Raw genomic sequence first — 22,447 nt, 5'->3', positions numbered from 1 at the left:
GGGGAAAGATAACTCTTTGGCCCAGATATGATTCAGGAAGTAGAAGAGCAGGTTCGCGTTATTCGTGAGAAATTGAAAATAGCCCAATCTCGTCAAAAGAGTCAATATGATCGTAAACATAAGCCTATGACTTATGAAGTCGATGAGAAGGCTTACCTTCGGGTTACTCCGTTAAAGGGAACCCATCGTTTTGGTATCAAAGGCAAATTGGCCCCTCGTTACATTGGACCCTTTCGCATTCTTGCCAAACAAGGAGAAGTTGCCTACCAATTGGAACTACCTCCGCATCTTTCCAGAGTTCACAATGTCTTCCACGTTTCACAACTCAGGCGTTGCTTCGCGGATCCTATCCGTGGAGTGGACCACGAAACGCTTGATCTACAAGATAACCTCTCCTATCGGGAATATCCCATTCGTATCCTTGAACAGGCTGAGCATACCACTCGACGTCAGAATATCAAGTTTCTCAAGGTTCAATGGTCACACCATTCCGAGAAAGAAGCCACTTGGGAAAGGGAGGATCGTCTTTGACTTGAGTACCCCACCTTCTTCCCGGAGGATCCTAAATCTCGGGACGAGATTCTTTTAAGTGGGGGTGAGTTGTCACACCCTAGCTAGTTCAAGCATTATAGTGTGCATCATGTTTAAATTTCTCCTAAATTTGAAATGGGGAAAGCAGAAACCCCCAACACCCCCCTGGAAACAACTAGGGTTAACTAAATTTATTTTCAATGAACCTGAAATGCCCTTCTAAAAAGTTCACCCTCCTTGTCTTGGGTTAAAACCTCTGGCAAAATTGGTGCACAATTTTCTAGGTCAACAGAAGGTCATTGAATTAAATCATAAGTATTTGAATTTGGGCATTTAAATGCTATAAAATAATTTAAATGCTCAAATAATCCTGGAAATAAATGTTTGCTGTTGGAAATAATCTAAACAGAGCCCACAATTATTTTCAGGATTTTTCGAAACATTTTAGTATTTTATTTAAAGCCCAACAGTAGCAGCTAATTAGAAAAACAGAAACAAATAAAGAGAGAGAGAGAGAGAGGGAAGCCCACCCGGGCCTTACCTATGCTGGCCCGGCCACCTGGCTCGGCCCAGCCTACTGGCTCTTCCAGTCGTCATCCTCCTCGCACCAGAAGGACGCGGAGCGCGTGGCCGGCGCCCGCGGCCACACAGCGGCCACCTCCTGCTTCTGCCCACGCCTGGAGACGCCTAGGGGTGCCACACGACCCCCACGTCCCACTCTCATCCTTGCTCACTCTCCCCTCATCTCCCTCACCCTCTCCCGCACCATGGCCGACGAGCTTGTCGCCGGCTCACCACCGTAGTCGCGCTCTCCGTCACCCCCTCGCCTCTCTGACCTGTCCAGAAGCTCCGCCGCGACGCCCTCGCACTCCCCACCAAGCCACGCATCGCCGGAGGCCCTGCATCGCCGCCATCGGATCGTCTTCAACCTCGGTACCCGCCGGACGCCGTTCATCGTTTCGCCTCGCTCCGGTCGCCCCCGAGCCCACTGAGCTGCTCATTGACCTCCCTGTGAGCTCCGCCGCCTTTCCCCTCTTCTTTCCCACGCGTTTGCACCCTCTAGGCCATAGTTCCACCATGGCCGAAGCTCGTCTCCGCTCGAGCTCGTCGCCGGCATCGCTCCGGCGACCATTTGGTCCTCCCGTGCTATGCAGCGTGCTTGCCGCATCGCGTAGTGCCTTGCTAGCGCTTCAGTTTCCGTGTTTGCACGTCGCAGCCAACTCCCCGCACATGGCCGAACTCCGGCCACCGCCTTGGAGCTCGCTGTCGCCGTCTCCGGCCACCGTTGGGCCGGCCTCCACCACCACTAGATGCACGACTGCAAGAGCTCTCCAACGAGCCCAATAACGGCCTCGCCCGTGCCCTGTGGGCGTTTTCCGAGCTGCGCCACCGTCTCGGGCCTCGCCGGCGTCGAGTCGCCGGCGAGTTTGACCCAGTTTGACTCCTGGGTGGGCCCAGGTAGACCCCCCCTGAGTCTATGACAGGTGGGGCCGGTCTGCTAACTAATTTAGGATTAGTTTTAATTAATTTTAATTAAATCAGTCACTGACATGTGGGCCCAGGCCCCACTGACAGCAAATTAGTGTTAATCTAATCCTGTTAATTAGCTGAGAGGCTGACAGAAGGGGCCCACCAGTCAGGTTTGACCTGGGCTGGCACCTTTGACCTGCTGAGGTCAGCATGACGCAATGTTGATGCAGTAATGCATTTTCTGGATTTATTTTTATTCAGGAATTTCTAGAAAATAGTTAACACTTCTAAAAATCATAGAAAATCAACCATAGCTCCAAATGCAAAAAATTATATATGAAAAATGATCAGAAAAATTAAATCTATCCATCTGTAATGGTTTCATGCATGACAAAACAAGTTTACCTTGCTGTTTAAGAAGAATAAGGAAATGCACTATTAAGGCCATGTTTAATGAGCTAATATTTGAATCTTTGATTCAAATGAGTTCATTCCTTTCTGTTATAGCTTGCATTAGGCCAAGACACATTCATATTGCCATGTCATAGCATCCATCATATTGTCGCATATCGTCATGTGTTGATTGTGTTCCGATGTGTTCTTCGTGGTAGGTTCTGCCTCCGAGGATATTCACGAGTATCCAACTGAAGGGCAGTATCCCACTACCACTCCATCAGGCAAACAACCATTGATCATTCCGATACAAACCCATGTTCTCGCTTCTGTTCTTGTTTACTGCATTAAGACAATGCGATTCAAACTGCTGTGTGCTACGGTAGTTGAACCCTTATCCTCTGCATGACCTGTCATTGCCACAGTAACTAGATGAAACCCACTAGCATGTGTAGGAGTTGATTGAGCCATGTATGTGATTCCTACCTTGCTATGCCTGCTATGCTTAGAGTTGTTTCAGGTCTGGTTCATCTGGGTGATGGGCCAAAGTGAAATGCTTATGCCAGTAATGTGAGGGATGTGTTGAACATGTTTTGGTAAAGGTATCGATGAGAGGCCATGTAGGAGTACATGGTGGGTTGTTTCATTGAGGCCGTCCCTAAGAACTGAGATCTGTATGTGTGATTTAAGAGTCAGCTACTACCATGCATTGGGATCCTTAATTGACCCTCTCGGCTTCTTAACCACCCTAGTACTCTGTCCAGGAGTTGCAAATAGTTTCTGGTGTTTGTAGGTTATGTGTTGGCGGCCGTGCGTAGCGCTGACCCTAGGGGTGGGCTATGTTGCGGTAGATGCACCGTGGCACGGTGTACCGAGTCACCCGTTTGGTGTCTCGGGATCCCTGTTCACATCGTTCGGGGCCGTATGTGGAAACCTCGGCCGGACTCCCTGCGGATGGAACCTGGATAGGCGATAAACCTAGACTAGAGACTTAAGTGTTTAGGTAGGCCGTGGCCGACACCCTCGCTGGGCTTCCGCTTGAAGGTTGCCGAGTACATGTCGTGTAAACGGCGGTAAGTGGTGAAAGCGTGTATGAAGAAGTACACCCCTGCAGGGTAAAAAACTATTCGAATAGCCGCGTCCGCGGTAAAGGACTACTTGGTTGCCTATACAGTTCATAGACTAGTTAATGGGTACTAATAAAAGACTCAAGATAAGTGTGAGTACCGAGGATGGCCTCGCGTAGGATGACGAGGGAGGATCCCCGGTGGATTATTGTGTTGGTGAGTAGTGGACTCGTGTGCGAAAACTATTTTACTGGTGAAGTTCCGTAGGATAGCTTAGCCAAGAGTCAAAGCTGGCTTGCTGCATTAACCCCACCACCTTCTTGAGAATAAGCATGTATAGTAGGTTCTGATGTAAGACTTGCTGAGTACCTTTGTACTCATGTTTGCTTAATTACTGTTTTCAGAGAACAACACCGCCCCCTCCGATGGGTTCTACGTAGACCTTGACGTCGAGGAGTGACTAGCCACCCAGGTGGTGATCCTGGCCATGGAGGGCCCTATGTAGATAGACAAGCTTCGAGAAGCCTTCTTTCTTTCTAGAGTCTGTACTCAGACTAGTTGCTTCCGCATGTGCTTGTATGTTTGTATGACTTGAGTGTCGGGTCATGTGACCCCTATCTGTATGAACATGTTATGTATGGCTCCTGGAGCCTTTAAATAATGTACTTGATTTGTAGAGTTTTTTTGTGATGCCATGTTGTATGTACTCATATCGGGCATATTGTGTGTATGATTGAAATGCTTGGTATGAGTGGGATCCGACAATCTAGTTGTTTATCCTTGGCAGCCTTTCTTATGGGGAAATGTAGTCTAGTGTTACTCGAGCCATAGTAGTCCGCTACAGCCCGGTTCACCGGAGTCCTGTTAGCCTAGCACTACTGTTCAGGACACTTGACTGGCCGGCATGTGTTTCACTTCGTTCCTATGTCTGTCCCTTCAGGGAAATGTCACGCTGTGACTTCCGGAGTCCTGCCTAGCCTGCTACAGCCCAGGTTCCCCGGAGTCCTGCTAGCCCAGTGCTACAGCCCGGAATCAATCGCTGATGACCGACATGCTCGATGTGATTCATGTATGCCTGTCTCCATAGGTCTGTGCCGCTTTGGGTTCATGATTAGCCATGTCGGCCCGAGTTCTCTGTCATATGGATCCTAGCGACACTATCATATACGTGAGCCAAAAGGCGCAAACGGTCCCGGGCCATGATAAGGCGACACCCGTGGGATACCGTGCGTGAGGCCGCAAAGTGATATGAGGTGTTACCGGCTAGATCGATGTGACTTGGAATCGGGGTCCTGACATCTTTGGTAAGCCGGTTTGATCTCTGAATTGATTTTGCCGTCTTACAGAGCTGCCGGTTTGTTAACCCTTTGTGATATTTCAGGGACACGCATTGGTAACTTGGGGTCAGATGTGCGGAAGAAATTGAAAGCCGGCTACACGTTGATCGAACAACTGTACACTAGTGCACAGCGGATCATCTGTACGGCATCCCACAACAATCCGGCGCCCACTTTGATTCAGGACACCCTAAAGAAACTGTCGGTGCTTCCTGCCCGAGTTGAAGAGCTAAAGAAATATGCTGCTCGAACCGGTGCGATCAATGCCTTAATCCGGGCAGAAGCTTGGGTGCCGGATTTTGATCCTATTGAAGCGGCTCAGGGCTATCCCGGCTTCAAGGAAGACGGGTCAGAGTTTAGTGAAGCGGATCTGCGAGCAATAAACCGAGAGGTGCGTCCGCTAGCTTGTCAATTGGTTGAAGAAGCAGACTTGTCTCATTATCAAGCCCAATATGACAATCAAAACAAGCGAGTAGCTGCACTAATTCATGAAGCGGAAAATCCTATCCCTCCAATCCGTAAGCATACTTACGCTCCCGATATTGAACCGTCGTTGTTGATCCATGATGAAGCTGTCTTTTGAGCATTAATGGGAATCGACTGGACAACTGTTGATTTCCAGCCGCTGGGTAGAGAAACTGAAGTTGAAGCGGTGCGGGATGACCCACAACCATCAGGCCAGGCTGGTGACCAAGCTTGAACCGAAAGCCGGTTTAAACTGCTTCTCCTTTGAAAAAACAATGATCTTGTTTTGGGCATCGTGTTGCCTTGTAATAGGCTAGCTGATACTCTTGATCTTAATATGCCTTCGTGCATAACCACTGCAACTTGTGCTTCCTTTGGGTGATGAACGTTCCAAAGTATTTTCTGCAACATAAAAAATCTTAAAGTGCCACCGCGGTTGTACCGTCAGGCGGAGTATGATGTCTGCATATATAAAATCAAAATATCTAAAATTTACGCATATGATCAAATCTTTGAGATACATAATACCTGCCATCATTGGGCATGAAGTTGGCTTAGCCAATCTTGAAGCGGAGGTTTCATAAACCCACACTGTTGGAGGAGATAGCAGCTCCTATATATATAATGCCGGTTTACTATGTAAACCATGTCGGGTTATAATAAAACACTGTGTTACTCCGTAATAGGATGTTAACAAAAAATCAAACCGAGCAAATAGTCTCCGGATTAAAAATGGACCGTGTTCCATCAATTGACAGTGTGAACCGGTTTATAATTTTGTCGTTTAAAAAACGCAACAAAAAGAAAGAAATATCTATCAAAGAAAATTGTGAAGCAAAGGCAATGATAAAACCGTTTGCAAAAAGAGCCTTATTTGAGCCGATCAGATGGCATTACCATGGTCGGACACGACCAAGCTCCCGATAGGTGTAGCTATGGTTCAAGTCAGCCAGGTCCCCAAATGAAACCGTGGCATTTATGCCGATCAAGAGGCATGGCAATGGTTCGGGTTCGACCAATCCCCCAAGTGATTATGTGGCCTTAGGCCGATCAAGAGGCGTGACTGGTTCAGACGTGACCAAGTCCCCAAGTGATCTGGTGGCTCTCGCCTATCAAGAGGTGTTGCATTGGTTCGGACACGACCAAGCCCCCAAGTGATATAACATGATGCTTTTGAAAAGCTAACTCAAGGGGTAAACCGGAGGCCGCTTTAGAACAACTCCGTGTAACCCACATGATGTAAAAGAATAGATACCCCCCTTTAGCTGAGGTTCCGGTTTATTATATTTAATCATAATATATACATCGTCGTAATATGTACATAAGTAGAGCCAATGGCTCAGGTATAGTAAGGCCGAAGATGAGCTATGTTCCACGACCTGTTGGTCTCTTCCTCTGATGTACGTGAGTCTTTATGCTCTCGAATATCGATTAAATAGTATGATCCGTTGTGCAGATTCTTGCTAACCACGAAAGGTCCCTCCCAAGGTGGGGATAGCTTATGCATATCAGTCTGGTCTTGGACGAGCCGAAGCACCAAATCTCCTTCCTGAAAGGCTCTGGTTCTGACTCGGCGACTGTGATAACGACGAAGATCCTATTGGTAAATTGCTGAGCGGGCGGCTGCTATGTCACGTTCTTCATCCAACAGGTCCAAAGCGTCTTGCCGTGCTGTCTCATTGTCCGCTTCAACATAAGCCGCCACACGAGGTGAGTCATGACGGATATCACTTGGGAGAACCGCCTCCGCTCCGTAGACCATGAAGAACGGCATGTATCCTATTGATCTGTTGGGTGTAGTATTGATGATCCATAACACAGATGGTAACTCTTCTACCCAACAACCCGGCGTCCTCTGCAAAGGAACCATAAGCCGGGGCTTGATGCCTCTCAAGATCTCTTGATTAGCCCTTTCTGCTTGACCATTGGAGTGTTGGTGTGCCACTGATGAAACGTCAAGCCGGATGTGCTCCCGTTCGCAGAACTCCTTCATGGCACCCTTGGACAAATTGGTACCAATATCTGTGATGATACTGTGTGGAAAGCCAAACCGGAAAATCACTTTTTTGATGAACTGAACCGCCATGGCCGCATCACACTTGCTAACAGGTTCTGCTTCCACCCACTTTGTAAACTTGTCAACTGCCACCAGGAGGTGGGTCTTCTTATCTTTGGACCTTTTGAAAGGCCCAACCATATCCAGCCCCCAAGTCGCAAACAGCCAAGTAATTGGAATCATTCTCAATTCTTGAGCCGGCACATGAGCACGTCTTGAAAACTTTTGGCAACCGTAACATCGTTTGACTAGGTCCTCCGCATCAGCATGAGCAGTTAACCAATAGAAGCCATGGCGAAACGCTTTAGCTACCAAAGATTTCGAACCAGCGTGGTGACCACAATCTCCTTCGTGGATCTCATGCAAAATTTCACAGCCTTCTTCAGGAGACACACAACGTTGAAACGCCCCTGATACACTGCAATGATGCAACTCGCCATTGACAATAGTCATGGACTTGGACCGTCGGATTATCTGTCGGGCCAGAGTCTCATCCTCTGGTAACTCGCCCCGGTTCATGTACGCCAGGTAAGGAAGCGTCCAATCCGGAATGACATGAAGAGCTGCCACCAATTGAGCCTCCGGATCAGGAATAGCCAAATCCGCTTCACCGGGGAGTTTGACCGACGGGTTGTGCAGCACATCCAGAAAAACATTGGGCAGGACCGGTTTGCGCTGAGAGCCCAGTCGGCTTAAAGCGTCTGCCGCTTCATTCTTCTGTCGGTGCACGTGGTCCACCTGATAGCCTTTAAAGTGACCTGCAACAATATCCACCTCACAATGATACGCTGCCATGAGTGGGTCCTTGGAATCCCAAGTGCCAGATACTTGTTGAGCCACGAGGTCCGAGTCACCGAAGCACTTAACTCAACTTAGATTCATCTCCTTAGCCATCCGGAGACCATGGAGCAAGGCTTCATACTCAGCTGCATTGTTAGTACAAGGGAACATTAAGCGGAGAACGTAACAAAACTTATCACCTCGTGGGGAAGTTAATACGACTTCAGCCCCCGAGCCTTCCAATTGCCTGGATCCGTCAAAATGGATGGTCAAATATGTGTGATCTGGCTTTTCTTCAGGTACTTGCAGTTCCGTCCAATCATTGATGAAATCAACAAGTGCTTGAGACTTAACCGCCGTCCGAGGCACATACTTCAATCCGTGCGGCCCAAGCTCTATATCCCACTTGGCAATCCGGCCAGTCGCTTTCTGGTTCTGGATGATATCCCCCAAAGGAGCAGAACCGACCACCGTAATTGGGTGCCCTTGGAAGTATTGCTTAAGCTTCCGGCTTGCCATAAAAACTCCGTACACCAGCTTCTGCCAATGCGGATACCTTTGCTTGGACTCAATGAGTACCTCGCTGATATAATAGACCGGACGTTGAACCGGATGCTCCTTACCTGCCTCCTTTCGCTCCACCAAAATAGCCACGCTGACCGCACGAGCATTAGCAGCAACATATAGCAGTAACTGCTCCTTGTCAATGGGAGTGGCGAGCACAGGCGGATTGACCAATTGCCGCTTTAAGTCCTCAAATGCTTCATCAGCAGCGGAACTCCAGACAAATTGATCCGTCTTCTTCAACATCTGATACAAAGGGATTGCCTTCTCACCAAGGCGGCTGATAAACCGGCTTAACGCGGCAATTCGGCCTGCCAGGCATTGAACATCATTAATACACTTCGGTTTAGCCAGGGAGGTGATGGCTGTGATCTTCTCCGGATTAGCCTCAATTCCCCTGTCGGACACCAGAAAACCCAATAACTTGCCTGCCGGTACACCAAAGACACACTTGGCTGGATTAAGCATCATCTTGTACGTCCTCAGGTTATCAAAGGTTTCCTTCAAGTCGTCAACCAAAGTCTCCTTCTCCCTGGACTTAACCACGATATCATCCACGTAAGCATGTACATTACGGCCAATTTGCATGTGAAGACAATTTTGTACGCACCGTTGATAAGTTGCCTGGGCACTCTTAAGCCCAAAGGGCATAGACACATAGCAGAAGGCTCCAAAGGGAGTTATGAATGTTGTCTTCTCCTGGTCGTTAACTGCCATTTTGATCTGATGATAGCCAGAATATGCATCCAAAAAACTTAAACGCTCGCAACCCGCCGTAGCATCAATAATTTGATCAATACGGGGAAGGGCAAAAGGATCTGCTGGACAAGCCTTATTAAGATCTGTATAATCCACACACATGCGCCAAGTGCCGTTTTTCTTAAGGACCAGCACCGGATTGGCAAGCCACTCAGGGTGAAAAACATCAACAATAAAGCCAGCTACTAAGAGCCTGGCTACCTCTTCTCCAATCGCCTTGCGTCTTTCTTCGTTAAACCGGTGGAGGAACTGTTTCACCGGTTTGTATTTAGGATCCACATTAAGGGTGTGCTCAGCGAGTTGCCTCGGTACACATGGCATGTCAGAGGGATTCCATGCAAAAATGTCCCGATTCTCACGGATGAACTCGATGAGCGCACTTTCCTATTTCGGATCCAAGTTGGCACTAATGCTGAACTGCTTGGACGAATCGCCAGGTACGAAGTCAACAAGGTCCGGATCATGCTCCGTAGATGGCTTCTTTAATGGAGTCATGTCCGCCGGATCAACATTGTCCTTATAATACTTCAACTCCTCGGTGGCACAAACCGACTCTGCGTAGGCCGCATCTCCTTCCTCGCATTCCAAAGAGATTTTACGGCTTCTGTGAACCATTATTGTCCCCTTGTGACCCGGCATCTTGAGCTGCAAATACACATAACAGGGCCGTGCCATAAACTTGGCGTAGGCCGGTCGCCCAAACAGGGCATGATATGGACTTTGGATTTTCACTACTTCAAACGTCAATGTTTCCGACCTGGAATCATGATCATCTCCAAAGGCCACTTCTAGAGCTATCTTACCAATAGGATATGCTGACTTGCTAGGTACCACACCGTGGAACACCGTATTAGATGGTTTGAGATTTTTATCTGTTAGTCCCATACGACGGAAGGTCTCATAGTACAAGATATTAATGCTGCCCCCTCCATCCATGAGCACTTTGGTGAACTTGTAACCTCCCACCTGAAGCGCCACCACCAGAGCCCACTGACCCGGATTATCAACCTGGGGAGGGTAATCCTCTCTGCTCCATATGAGTGGCTATTCAGACCAGCGTAGATAACGGGGCACGGCCGGTTCAACAGAGTTGACTGCCCGCCTCTGAACCTTCCGGTCTCGCTTGTCCAAGCTAGTGGTGAAGTCATGGTACTGCCCACTATTCAACTGCTTTGGGTTGCTCTGGTAACCTGACTGTTGTTGCTGCTGGTTGTAACCACCCTGGTTGTTCTGATTATTTTGATTGTTATGTCCGCCCGGATTACCATTAAATCCTAAACCAGAATGTCCTCCACCGTAACCTGGCCCAGATCCTGAGCCACCGCCGGAGCCGTGATCATATCGGAAGGCATTAGAATTCTTGAAATCCTGCATAATTAAGCAATCCTTCCAAAGGTGGTTTGCTGGCACCTCCTTCATCCCATGTCTTGGACAGGGCTGGCTCAATAGATAATTTAGGTGGTTCGGGTTAGGGTTGGGTGCCCCACTGCGATTTGGCGGTTTACCCTTGCGTGGCTGGCCCTTGTCCTGCGCGTTGGTATTAGCCACAAAGTCCATGTTACCATCCGCTTTACGCTTGCCTCCACCACCATTGCCTGCCAAGTGATGCTGCTGACCTTTGGAGTTGTTGTTCCTCTTTCCCTTCCCTGCCTTGTCATCATCAGATTCGGGATCCTAGGTACTATCAAAATCAGCATACTTTACCAAAGCAGCCATGAGGGTCCCCATGTCAGTGCAATGGTGCTTCATCCATCCCAACTTCAGCTTTAGGGGCCCAAACCTGCAGTTGCCTTCTAGGGTTAAGACTGCGGTGTCAGCGTTGATGCGGTCTGATGAATGCAACACTTGTGAGACCCGGCGCACCCAATGAGTCGTCGATTCTCCTTCCTCCTGGACACAGGCAGCTAAGTCTACTATCGACATGGGCTGCTTACATGTATCCTTGAAATTACTGATAAACCAGGCTCATAGTTGGGCCCATGAACTGATAGAATTGGCCGGTAAGCTTTTTAACCAAGTGCGGGCCATTCCTTCAAGCATCATGGTGAAGTACTTCGCACATGCCTCATCATCCACATCAAGCATCTCCATGGCCATCTCATAGCTCTCCACCCATGTCTCTGGGGGTTGATCTGCCGTGTAATTTGGTACCTTGCGCGGGCCCTTGAAATCCTTGGGCAGGCGTACATTGTGTAAAGCGGGGGCAAGGCAAGGCACCCCCAAAGAGATAGAAGTAACACTGGGTTCGGCCGAAATAGTTGGACGAACCGGCGTAAGCTGCCGAGCCTGATACTGTGCAGCTAACTCGCCCTCCCTGCACGCTTGGGCCCGGTCCACCACTTCCTGAGCGTTATCAGCACCACCCGCCAGGTTGTTTCTGCGGGGTGCTCCACGTCGTTCATTACTTGACACTGTTGGTTCATCCATACACCTGCTATAGCTCCGGCTTGGACGAGGGGTCGAGTGGATCCGGTCGCGGCTGTACGAGTACGCTTCCTGTTGGACCAAAGCTGTCCTAAGAAGCTCCTTGACCCGTCGTGTCTCTACCGCCTGCGGCGAGTCACCTTCAATTGGAATGGCCTCCAGTCGTGCAACAACGGCAATGAGATTGTCCATTGGGTTGGAGTAGTGACCCGATGGTGTTGAAACAGCCTGAGGTATGACAGTGTTTTGACGAGGCGGATTCATCAGACGGGGCTGAACTGGCGCACCGGTCCCCGGAGCTTCCGGCTGGTTTCCCTCCAGCGGATTACTGGTTCCTGCTCCTGGGGTGTTGAAAAGGTCTCTGGCCTCGAAAACCGAGGGCAAACGGGATCGGTACTTCCTCTTCATGACTTCATGCGACGCGTTCTGGTCCAACATGAGCCTGTAGGCTTGTGCGTCTATAGCGGCCCGCTCTGTGGTCATCCTGGCATTCTCAGCTGCCAGGTCCGCCTTGGCTTGGGTGATCTGTTCCTTCACCTTTGCAATCTCCGCGTTGTGGACTTCCTGATCCGCCGGATTAGCTTCTGCCATAAGTGCAGCCAATGCATCAAATAGATCTGATAGAACTTGAGCCGGCGGGCGTGTAGAGCTTCCTGCCCCGGCAGCTATCGCCGCTACTGAACCGGAGGTTATTGGCGCAGCGGTCGAAGAATGAAGCGCTACTTGTGTGCCGTCCATGAATATTCCAACTCGGTTGGGTTGATCAGAGGGGTCCGGAATACTGTCGCCATCGCAATAGCCCCCAATCCGGCCATCTTGTAGCTGATATAGAGATTCGGTTTCTCCGGTTGATGACTCGTCGCCGGAATAAACGACGGTCTCTCTGCGAGATTCCGATCCATCCTCATAACTTCCTCCATGGATGACTCCCACAAAGGTACGCTTCACGGTCGGTTTAACCCGGGCGGATCGTCCATGCTGGGCCGTTTCGACGAGGTCGGTGCAGATGTCCGGCTCAGGGCCCGGTTCACCGATCCTGCCGATGAAACCGTGTATGCCACCAAAGGGGACCCGGTACCCGTACTCAACTGAGCTGGCCTCGGGGCCCCAGCCTACATCATCGATGTAGAGCTTGCCGCGACGACTCTTAGTCATCCGGCCCAGAATGTAGCCCTTGAGTCCTTCAAAGCGGCCCTCCAAGAACTTGAAACCATCGTGCGATAGCCCCACGGTGGGCACCAACTGTCGGGGTTTTGTCACGGCAGATGTCCTAGAGAAAGAACTTAGCCGTGGAGCCATCACGACGGGTTAGCTTGAAGGGGTTAAAGCGGACACAGGGACGCAAGAGAGTTTATACTAGTTCGACCCCTTCGATGAAGGTCAAAGCCTACGTCTAGTTGTGATGGAATTGATGGGGTTTCGATGATTAGGGAGCAAACAAGCTTCGCCTAAGTCTCGAGTTGTTGTCTGTTGTCCTTGAACCGCCGCCGGGTCGTCCCCTTATATACACGGGTGACGCCCGTTGGTTCACAGAGTCCCAATACCGGCTCGTAGATGTGTCCGGTTTGGTCTCTACTTATTCCTAACTTAGAATACAAGTTAAATACTAGTGCCAGTTTACGGCTACAGGCCTTGAACCGACTATGGGCCTTGAGCCCTCATCTGCCTTCTTGGGCTTTAACATACTTAACTACTGACGAAGTTAACCCGGCCCAGATAGGCCGGTTTACGCCCAGTAGTGATATCCCCAACAGCTTGCCTGGGGATGAAGAAGGCACTGGGAAGAAGTGCGGTGAAGCCGCGGAAAGATTTCCGGAAACAGTTCTCTCTCGGAGGGGTTGTTTACGTAAAAGGGTAACAAGGTCACTTTCACAGTGTCAAACTCTAGTGAAAACGAAACCAACAGAATGGGTTCGACGAAACGAAGACGTGGGCTTTGGAATCACCTCATTTGCAGTTGTGGTTAAAAAGTTATAACTATTTTTCTCCCACGGACCTATCTGTAATGAAATCATCACAAATAAGCCCTCAGCCGGAAAAACAGAAAGCGCCTTCTCAGGAAATACGTTTTCCAGAATAGAAAGCGTATTTTTCCTCGAAGAAGAAACAAAATGCGCTTTTGGTTAGCGAAGGCGTACTCCCTGGAGTATGTCTCCACTTATCCAGCGTGGCAGTGGTGGCCCGTGGCGCTGTGCGGCTGACGAGTGGGGCCCGCCTTATCCTTTCCCACTCTCTCTCCTCTCGCCTGGCTCCTTCTCCTTCCCCGACGCGCGCCCACGGAACAGAGGAGGGGCGAGGCAGCAGCGAGGCCGGCACAGGCCCGGCCAACTCCGGCCACCTCCCGCCGGAGTGAGGGCACCGGCGAGCTCGGGGAGGGGCAGCGCGGCCGTCTAGCCCGTCCGTGGTCGTTGGGGAGGGCTACACTGCGGCGGCGCCCCGCGGTGACAGAAGACAGGGGCGGTGACCGTTCTTGGGAGCGAGGGCATGGGCGCCTCCGACGAAGCGGGGAGGGGCTCGGGAGGCCCGGGGGCGGTGGTGGAGACCTCTCGTGGTGGTGGAAGGCAAGGAGGGGGACGGCGTTGAGTGAATTTAGCTGAGCATGGCTGGCGGCAATGGTGGCAATGGTGGTCATGCAGGGCAGCTCGAGCTCAGGGAAGTGGTCAGGGGAGGCTAGAGGAGGTGCAGCAGGCTAGTGGTGAAGCAAGACAGGGTCGGGGTGGCCTTATATAGGCGGGGGAGGGGTGTGCCGCGTTGGCGCCGCCGCGGACGCGTGCCCACGCGCATGAGCTCGGAGGCAGGCGACGAGGGAGGCACGAGGAGAATCTCACGCGGTAGAGGCGGCCAACGGAGCACGGGGAGGATGACGACGGCGATGAACAGAGCCAAACCGCCACTGTGCTCTCGTGGGCGCGCTGTGGCTTGCGTCGGTGAGGAAGCGGACGGAGGGGGAGAGGGATCCAGGGGAACGGCGATGACGAGATGAAGCCATTGGACATGCTCACGCGCTCTAAGACGACGAGAGGGAGCGGTGCCAAAGCACAAATGGTACTTTGGACACGCCACAACGCACAGAGCGCGTGTACAGGTAGCCATAATGGAGGAATAATGGCTTTATGAACCATGCCCAAAATGGGTGGAGGTAAGTTATATGGATAATAGAAGGCCTAGAAAAATTGGCAGCCATAATGGAGCAAGATTATATATACTTGCTTCACAAACTGAAATTTTGGACAAAATCAAAGAATTGAAGGTGAGCTCTCATGGAGGCATGACATGAGCTCTACTTTGGTGTAGGGCTATGATATGATGATATGAGGGATCATGCAAAATGGCAACTCATTTGGATATGCCTAGCTTGTACTTCCTTCACAACCACTTCCCTCAGACAGGAACTTTGGAAAATCATAATTAAATAATTACTAGGAAAATGAGGTTGCACTTTGGCACGTGGCAATGATATGGATAGGAAAAGGTGCCCAAGGAGTTTTAGGTCAATTGGGAAAAGATAAATGGCACTTGCTTCACATTCTGCCATTCAGGATAGAATAGGAAATGCATTAATTGAGCATGATGCGGAACATGGAAAATTAAATATTTTGCCATTTTTAATGAAGATAGAACCCAAACAATTTATTAGAATTATTTGGGAATTTTAGGAGTGATAGAAATATAGGTTGCTTCACAACCTAGGGCAAATTGGGTTATTCCTTTAATAGAAAATGAATATTCCCAAGGAAAAGAAAATTGGGATTAGGGCTAGGATGAAAATGACAGGGTCTAGGAAAGGATTTGGGAATGACAAGCCACTCTGGAAACAAAGAAGAGGGCCTCTTCTTTGGTTTCCAGACCACAAAGCTACGGGAAAAGAAAACTCAAGCAAAAACCTCAGAAAAACAAAAGAAAAAAGAAAGCGGCAAAAATCAGGCTGTCACAACCTACTAAAAATATTGAATATGAAATTCCTTCGGGTATGATAGAACAACTGCTAGCTAATCCTTATGCACGAGATGGAACAGAATATCCTGATATGCACTTGATATATGTAGAACAAATTTGTGGATTGTTCGAGCTTGCAGGTTTACTAGGAGATGAGGTGATGAAGAAGGTTTTCCCTTTATCTTTGAAGGGAAAAGCATTGGCGTATAGGCTATGCGATGATATTGGATCATGGAATTGAAATCATTTGAAATTGGAGTTCCACCAAAAAATTTATCCTATGCATCTACTTCATCGTGATCGGAATTATATATATATATATATATATATATATATATAATTTTTTGCCTCGTGAAGGAGAAAGTATCGCTCTAGCTTGGGGGAGGCTTAAGTAAATGTTATATTCATGCCCCAATCATAAGCTCTCAAGAGAAACTATTATTCAGAACTTTTATGCTCGGCTTTCTTGTAATGATCAAACCATGTTGGATACTTCTTGTGCAGATTAAGCTTGAGCAGGGAGTAGTAACTGTCTTGGACTCTAAACAAAAAGATCCTCAGGAGTATGCGGACATGACTCAAATGCTCGAGAAGTAAGTTAAATCGATCATTATCCACCATAAGAGCAACTTTGTTCATTTCTGATATCAAGTAATTGTTTTCTTTGTCTAGCAGGGTTTGGAGAAAATTCACCATAAAAGCTCCATGACTGCCGAAGAAGCTGGAATTTAGACACCCGAAAGTAAGTACTATAGTAGCATGTTCCGCGCATCTCCTAGTGATTCAAGCGCTAGTTTCATCAATACCATTTGGCATTCTAGCTTATCAGTTTGATTGACCTCTATTTCTTGTAAAGTGGTTGTGGCAGGAACAAGGGAATGATTTCTGTGGATACTACGTTTAACAATATTCACAATTTTATTTTATTACCATCATTTGTGTTGAGTTTCATTCATTCATATATATATGTATTGACCCCCTTCTTCAAATTAGATGTTTCGAAAGCGGGATGAACTCCTAGCACCAGCTCGCATGCGAGCAATTCAAGAGGAATTGGCGGCATTCTTTCTTGACCACGTGATCGCTGAAGACGGAGAATACAATGTGGACCATGCGTCCGTATGTTAGGAGATTATATTTGTAAGAGATAATTATTGTATATATGTAGCTGGTAGTGTCGGATAGATATACGAGAACTAGTTGTTCGACCAATCTCTCGGAGAAGGAGAGGTGGTCGATGTCACTTCTCTCTGTATGCATATATGTTTGTGACAATCTTTTGTTTCCTTCTTTTGCTTACTAGCTAGCTAGCGTGTCTAGTCCTCTCTATACGTATGTATAATACGTAGCGTCGACCAAGCACGGACATAAGAGAGGACACTTCTCTCTATTAATTATAGCTAGCTAACACAATATATGAAACACCTAAATTAACCCCCCAAAACCCCCAAACCCCCCCTTCAAAAAAACAAAAACCCCAGCCACAGAAATGCTGACGCGTGGATGCCTATTGGTCCCGGTTGGTGCCACCAACCGGGCACCAACCGGGACCAAAGGCCCTCCTGCCTGGGCTCCGCGCACAGGCCATGTGGAGGCCCATCTTTCCCGGTTCTTGACTGAACCGGGACTAAAGGGACAGGGCATTAGTAATGACCATTTAGTCCCGGTTCAGGAACCGGGACAAAAGGCCCTTACGAACCGGGACAATAGGCCCGTTTTCTACTAGTGAATAGTGAGCGTTGCTAGGGGGTTTGGATGAACAGTTACCGATGGGGGTGGATGAATAGGACCCCGTGGTGTTGCCTCTAGATGAGCAGGCCCCGATCGATCGAGCCGGTTGGGGCTGGATGAACAGGACCCCATGGAGGGCTGGATGAACAGGACCACCCCATGGAGGGCTGGATGAATAGTATACGGTGGAGGGACGGATGAACAGTCGCCCATGGAGGGGTGGTTGAACAGGAGCCCCTGGAGAGGGCTGGTTGAATAGTAGCCGGTGGACTAGCGCGTGGTGGAGGCTGGATGAACAGGAGCCCGTGGATGAACAGTCACAGGTGGAGGCTGGAGGAGGTCGACGGTGGATGAACAGTAGCCCATGCAGGCTGGAGGGGCTCGACGGTGGAGATGACAGTATTCCGTGGAGTCCCGTTTTGCGGTACGCCACAACCCTCCCGATGAACAGGACCCCCGTTTCGACCGTAGCGCTCCAACACAAGTCCGTTACCACCGTTTTGTGGTACGCCACACCCCTCCCGATTAACAGGACCCCCATTTCGACCATAGGAGGTCCGCTTCCTCCGTTTCGCGGTACGCCAGACCGCTCCTGATGAACAGGATCCCGTTTCGAATATGGCCGGTCGAACACAAGGCCATTTCCTCCGTTCTGCGGTATGCCAGGCCTCGTTTCCTTCGGCTATTCTGTCCAAGCCCTTCCGATGAACACGACGACGCTCTCCATTCCGACCCAGCTGGTTGGCTCCCAATGAACACGACGACGACATTGTTTCTCCGTTCTGACCCAGCAATGTACATGACCCTTGGCCGTACGTACGCGCGAGTAGGCATTTGAGACCCCACCCGTATGTACGTATGTGGCCGTATTTACTTTCTTGCACTCTGGTCGCTATACATACGTGTACATGCGGGTGCGCCTCTACATCGACCCGTATGTACTTACACATTTGGGACCAGAATGACAACACTACGTACGCTCCGACCAGGTGGGTCCCAACTATCAGGCACTTCCTTGCGTGCGAATATGTAGCTGGTGGGTCCCAGCAGTCAGGGGGCGAATCTTTTTTTTGCCCAGACGCATTTCCTTGCGTGCGAAGATGACGCTGGTAGGTCCCAGCAGTCAGGGGGAACGTTTTTCATGAAATACAGTTGCCCGTCCAGTGGGTCCCTGCTGTCAGGTGGATGAATCATTATTTTCCGTGTTATAAGGAGGCACTTACTTGCTGCGGCCGTGGACCCAGCTGTCAGCCCCTCCACATACAGCCCACGTCCGATGGAAGACGTTCCTTGACCACGTTGAGCACGCCGCACCGAGAGCACTAGGGCGGTGGACGATGGCGAGGCCTAGGATGGGGATGACACGGAGTCGGGGAAGACGCTGCAGTGGATGCTCACACTTAGAGGAGTACGAAGGTTCACTGGTTCGCTACGGTGTGAGGCTGCCGTCACCGCAGAATAACAGGGGGTGTGGGTGAGTAGAGGGATGGCCTGGCCAGCGGTGGGAGTAGTAGGGGGCGATGAGACCTCCGCCGCATCGCAGCTAGCGACGGCAGGCCGGAGAACGAGGCACGACCGACGCTAGTTTGGGCGGCTAGAGCAACAAGACCAGAGGTTGAAGAAGCACTACGGCCGTTGGATGGACATCGTACGGTCACTGGAGCTAGAATCGTTCATATTGACTAAGTTGACAAAGCCCTCCATCCCCGTCAAGTTAGTTGGCCCACAACTCAGGCTCCCACTATTGTGGGTCCCAGCTAGCAAGGGTATTCATTTTTTGTGCATAATAAGGAGGCACTTTCTTGCGTGCGAAGATATAGCTGGTGGGTCCGACCTGTCAGTAGTGGGAACGTTTTTTTTGCAAAATACACAGGCCCTTCCGGTGGGTCCCAGCTGTCAGGTGGAGGAATCACTATTTTGCACGTAATAAGGAGGTATTTCCTTGCGTGCGGCCGTGGACCCAGCTGTCAGCCTCTCCACACACAGTCTACTTCCGATGGTGTCGTTCATTGACCACGTTGACCACTCCGCGCAGAGGGCATCCAAGGTGGTGGACGACGGCGAGGCCCCGGACAGCAATGAGCTAGAGATGGGAAGACGCGGGAGTAGAGTCGTCGACGGAGAGGTGTACGAGGGTTAACTGGTTCTGGTGCGGTGTGGTTCGGCAGTCGGTGGAGAAGAACAGGAGGTGTGGAGGGGTGGAGGATGGCCTGGCCAACCGTGGAGTAGCGCTTCACAGTGAAGCATACTAAGCACAGTTGCTAGCAGCAGGAGGCGGGAGCAGGTGGTCCCGGTGGCGATGGAGGAAGAAGACGAGAGTTTGAAGATGGATGCCGGTCGTTGGATGTAAATCAAACGGCTAACGATGTCAGAATCATTTGTTGACTAAGTTGACAACGACTTGCATTGTCTTCGGCCTATTGGCTCACATTTCAGCCTCCAAAAAAGTGGCACATATTCAACCCATTTTTTCAGAATTTACAGTCTTTTTTATTGCGGGGTAAATTTACAGTCAATTTGAATTTTTTTTAATTACAGTCCATTAGCTGGGCTAGGTGAACAAATAATGTAGCATCCATGCGGCCCATTTATGTTTTCCTAAAAAATTACAGGGCATTTGCACTTTCTCGAAATACACGATTTTGCTGGGCTGATTCTAATTATAATGTTGGGGTGTGCGCAACAATGTTATCAAAAAATAAACATGGGTTGAGCATTATATATATATATATATATATATATATATATAATAAGTGATTTATTTTTACATTGGTCCTTAAATCATACCAAGCTTTTGTACACAATCACTAGGTTTTGCGTTGCCAAAAAAATCCAAGATTTTATTGTTAAGAAATTATTTTTATAAGTTAATAAGATGTGGGATATTGTTTTCTTACATATGTAAGTATCTGTTAAATATATGATGACATTAACAATAATATATAATAACATATAAAATAATTTAAATATATATAATATATTTAGAAGGGAAACATAAGTTGGACTAGGCGTTCCTATTCTTATATAGAAAAATAGAACATACCTCTGTGTTTTCTTAAAAAAATACATAAATTGGGCTGCCGATGTTTCAGGAAAAATAAAACCTTGGATACGAGGTCCATAGGCCGGTCGATACATGACGGCCCTCAAGAAAATACAAACATGCCGATGGACCTCCCATCTGAGGTCGTGGGCTGCGCATGTTAAAAAAGAAAGCCTAGACGGGGCAGCCCAAAACCCAGCTGATACTTGCGGCCCCAGTAATAATAAATGATACCTGCCCGCTCCCCGGCTTCGTTGTGAATTTATCTCCTATAGTAACTACGTTGAAGCAGCTAAAAATGTAACTATGTTGACAAACCCGTGGGCCCCAACATCAGTATAGCAATAGGACGATGTATTTTTCGATGAGGCACTTGCTTGCGTACGGACATAGACCTGGTGGGTCCCGACTGTCCGCCTCCCCACGTACAGTCCTCTCTAGATTCCTCTTGTTTGTTCAACATGTTCACAACGACAGACAGCGGCGTCGCAGGGAGCGCACAAAGGTGTAGGAGGAGATCCGACAACCTGAGGAAGTGCCTTATTAGTAACGAAACAACTGAACTAACCTAGTGGCCGAGTGACACTACCCGACAGCTGTTCCGCCCGGGTTCGATTCCACCTGTGGAGAGAAAATATCTCCAAATTTTTTGCCTCTGCCTTTACTGACATGTGGGTCCCAATGGTCATCTACGCACACCACGTCCAACACTTGCCAAAACTTCGTCCCTCATTTTCTCTATTTTTCGCACACTCGACATTGTGTGGGCATTTTGAAAATAGCATATCTTTTTGACTATGCATCATATGAAGATGTGCTATGCATGAATGTTGATCAGCTTGATGTTAACTGGCTTGTAGTTCCAGTTTTGACCATGAATAAAACTTCCAACATGATGTTAACATTGTTTGAAAAGGCCGTGTTAATATAAATGTTCTGCCTCTGAAAGTTGCAGTTTCTTATCTGAAACTGAACTTGGAGTTTCTTATCTGAAACTGAAACTTGGAGTTTCTTCTCTGAGAATCACATTGTCTGCACTTTTATACTCCTATGAAACTACATTTTTTTAAGTGCTAAAAATAGATCTCTAGAATTCATAAAATACTTCATATGCTTAATACTGCAAATCTGAAATTCAAAAGACATTCATATCTGAAAGTACTCTCAAAATACACAACACAAAACACAATTCACAACCTGCCCGACTATTGGGCTAGGGGGCGGGGAGGGGGGGAGTCCCTCCTATTCCTTGGCGGCAGATAGCTACCTCGTGAGACGATGTGAACGGAGAGGGAGAGGATGACGGGGAAGCATCATCGGGCCAACTATTTTTCTCCCCTTGCAGTTGGGTTCGGTCGACGAAGACTCCACCGGCTCACTCTGGCACGACCCTCACAAACGGCACCCTGTAGATGCTCGATCCTTCAATCTCTCGTGGATGCTCCATCTGGGATCGATACTCCCACCACCGCTCCCTCACGATCGGATTCGGTGAATCTGTTTGCTCCATGGCCCAGAGGAGTAGCTCTATGTACTCCCGGGCGACTCCCTCCAAGTGTATCGCCGCCTTTTTGCTCTGTTGCAGATATTAGGCCATGGATGTCACCGTCGCCGCTATTTTGTCCTTGTTGTCAAACCAAGACTGTATCTCTAACATCCTAGCTAGCATCATAGGGTCGCCGTCTGCGATCCTCACGTATCGGTTGTACTCCTCCATCGATTTACTTCTCCACATCACTTCACTCACCGGCGGTGGTTCTTGAATGGAAGAGGAGAGGAGCAGCCCTGGTTTTTGATTAGAACAGGAGAGGAGCGATGCTGGTTTGGGATTGGAACAGTAGAGGAGGGGCGGTGGTTTTGAAATGGAAGAGGAGAGGAGCGGCGCTGGATT

This window comes from Triticum aestivum, chromosome 7A (assembly GCF_018294505.1).
Source record: "Triticum aestivum cultivar Chinese Spring chromosome 7A, IWGSC CS RefSeq v2.1, whole genome shotgun sequence".
NCBI lineage: Eukaryota > Viridiplantae > Streptophyta > Magnoliopsida > Poales > Poaceae > Triticum > Triticum aestivum.
The sequence above is the reverse complement of the archived record's forward strand: the minus strand, read 5'-3'. Positions refer to the sequence as shown.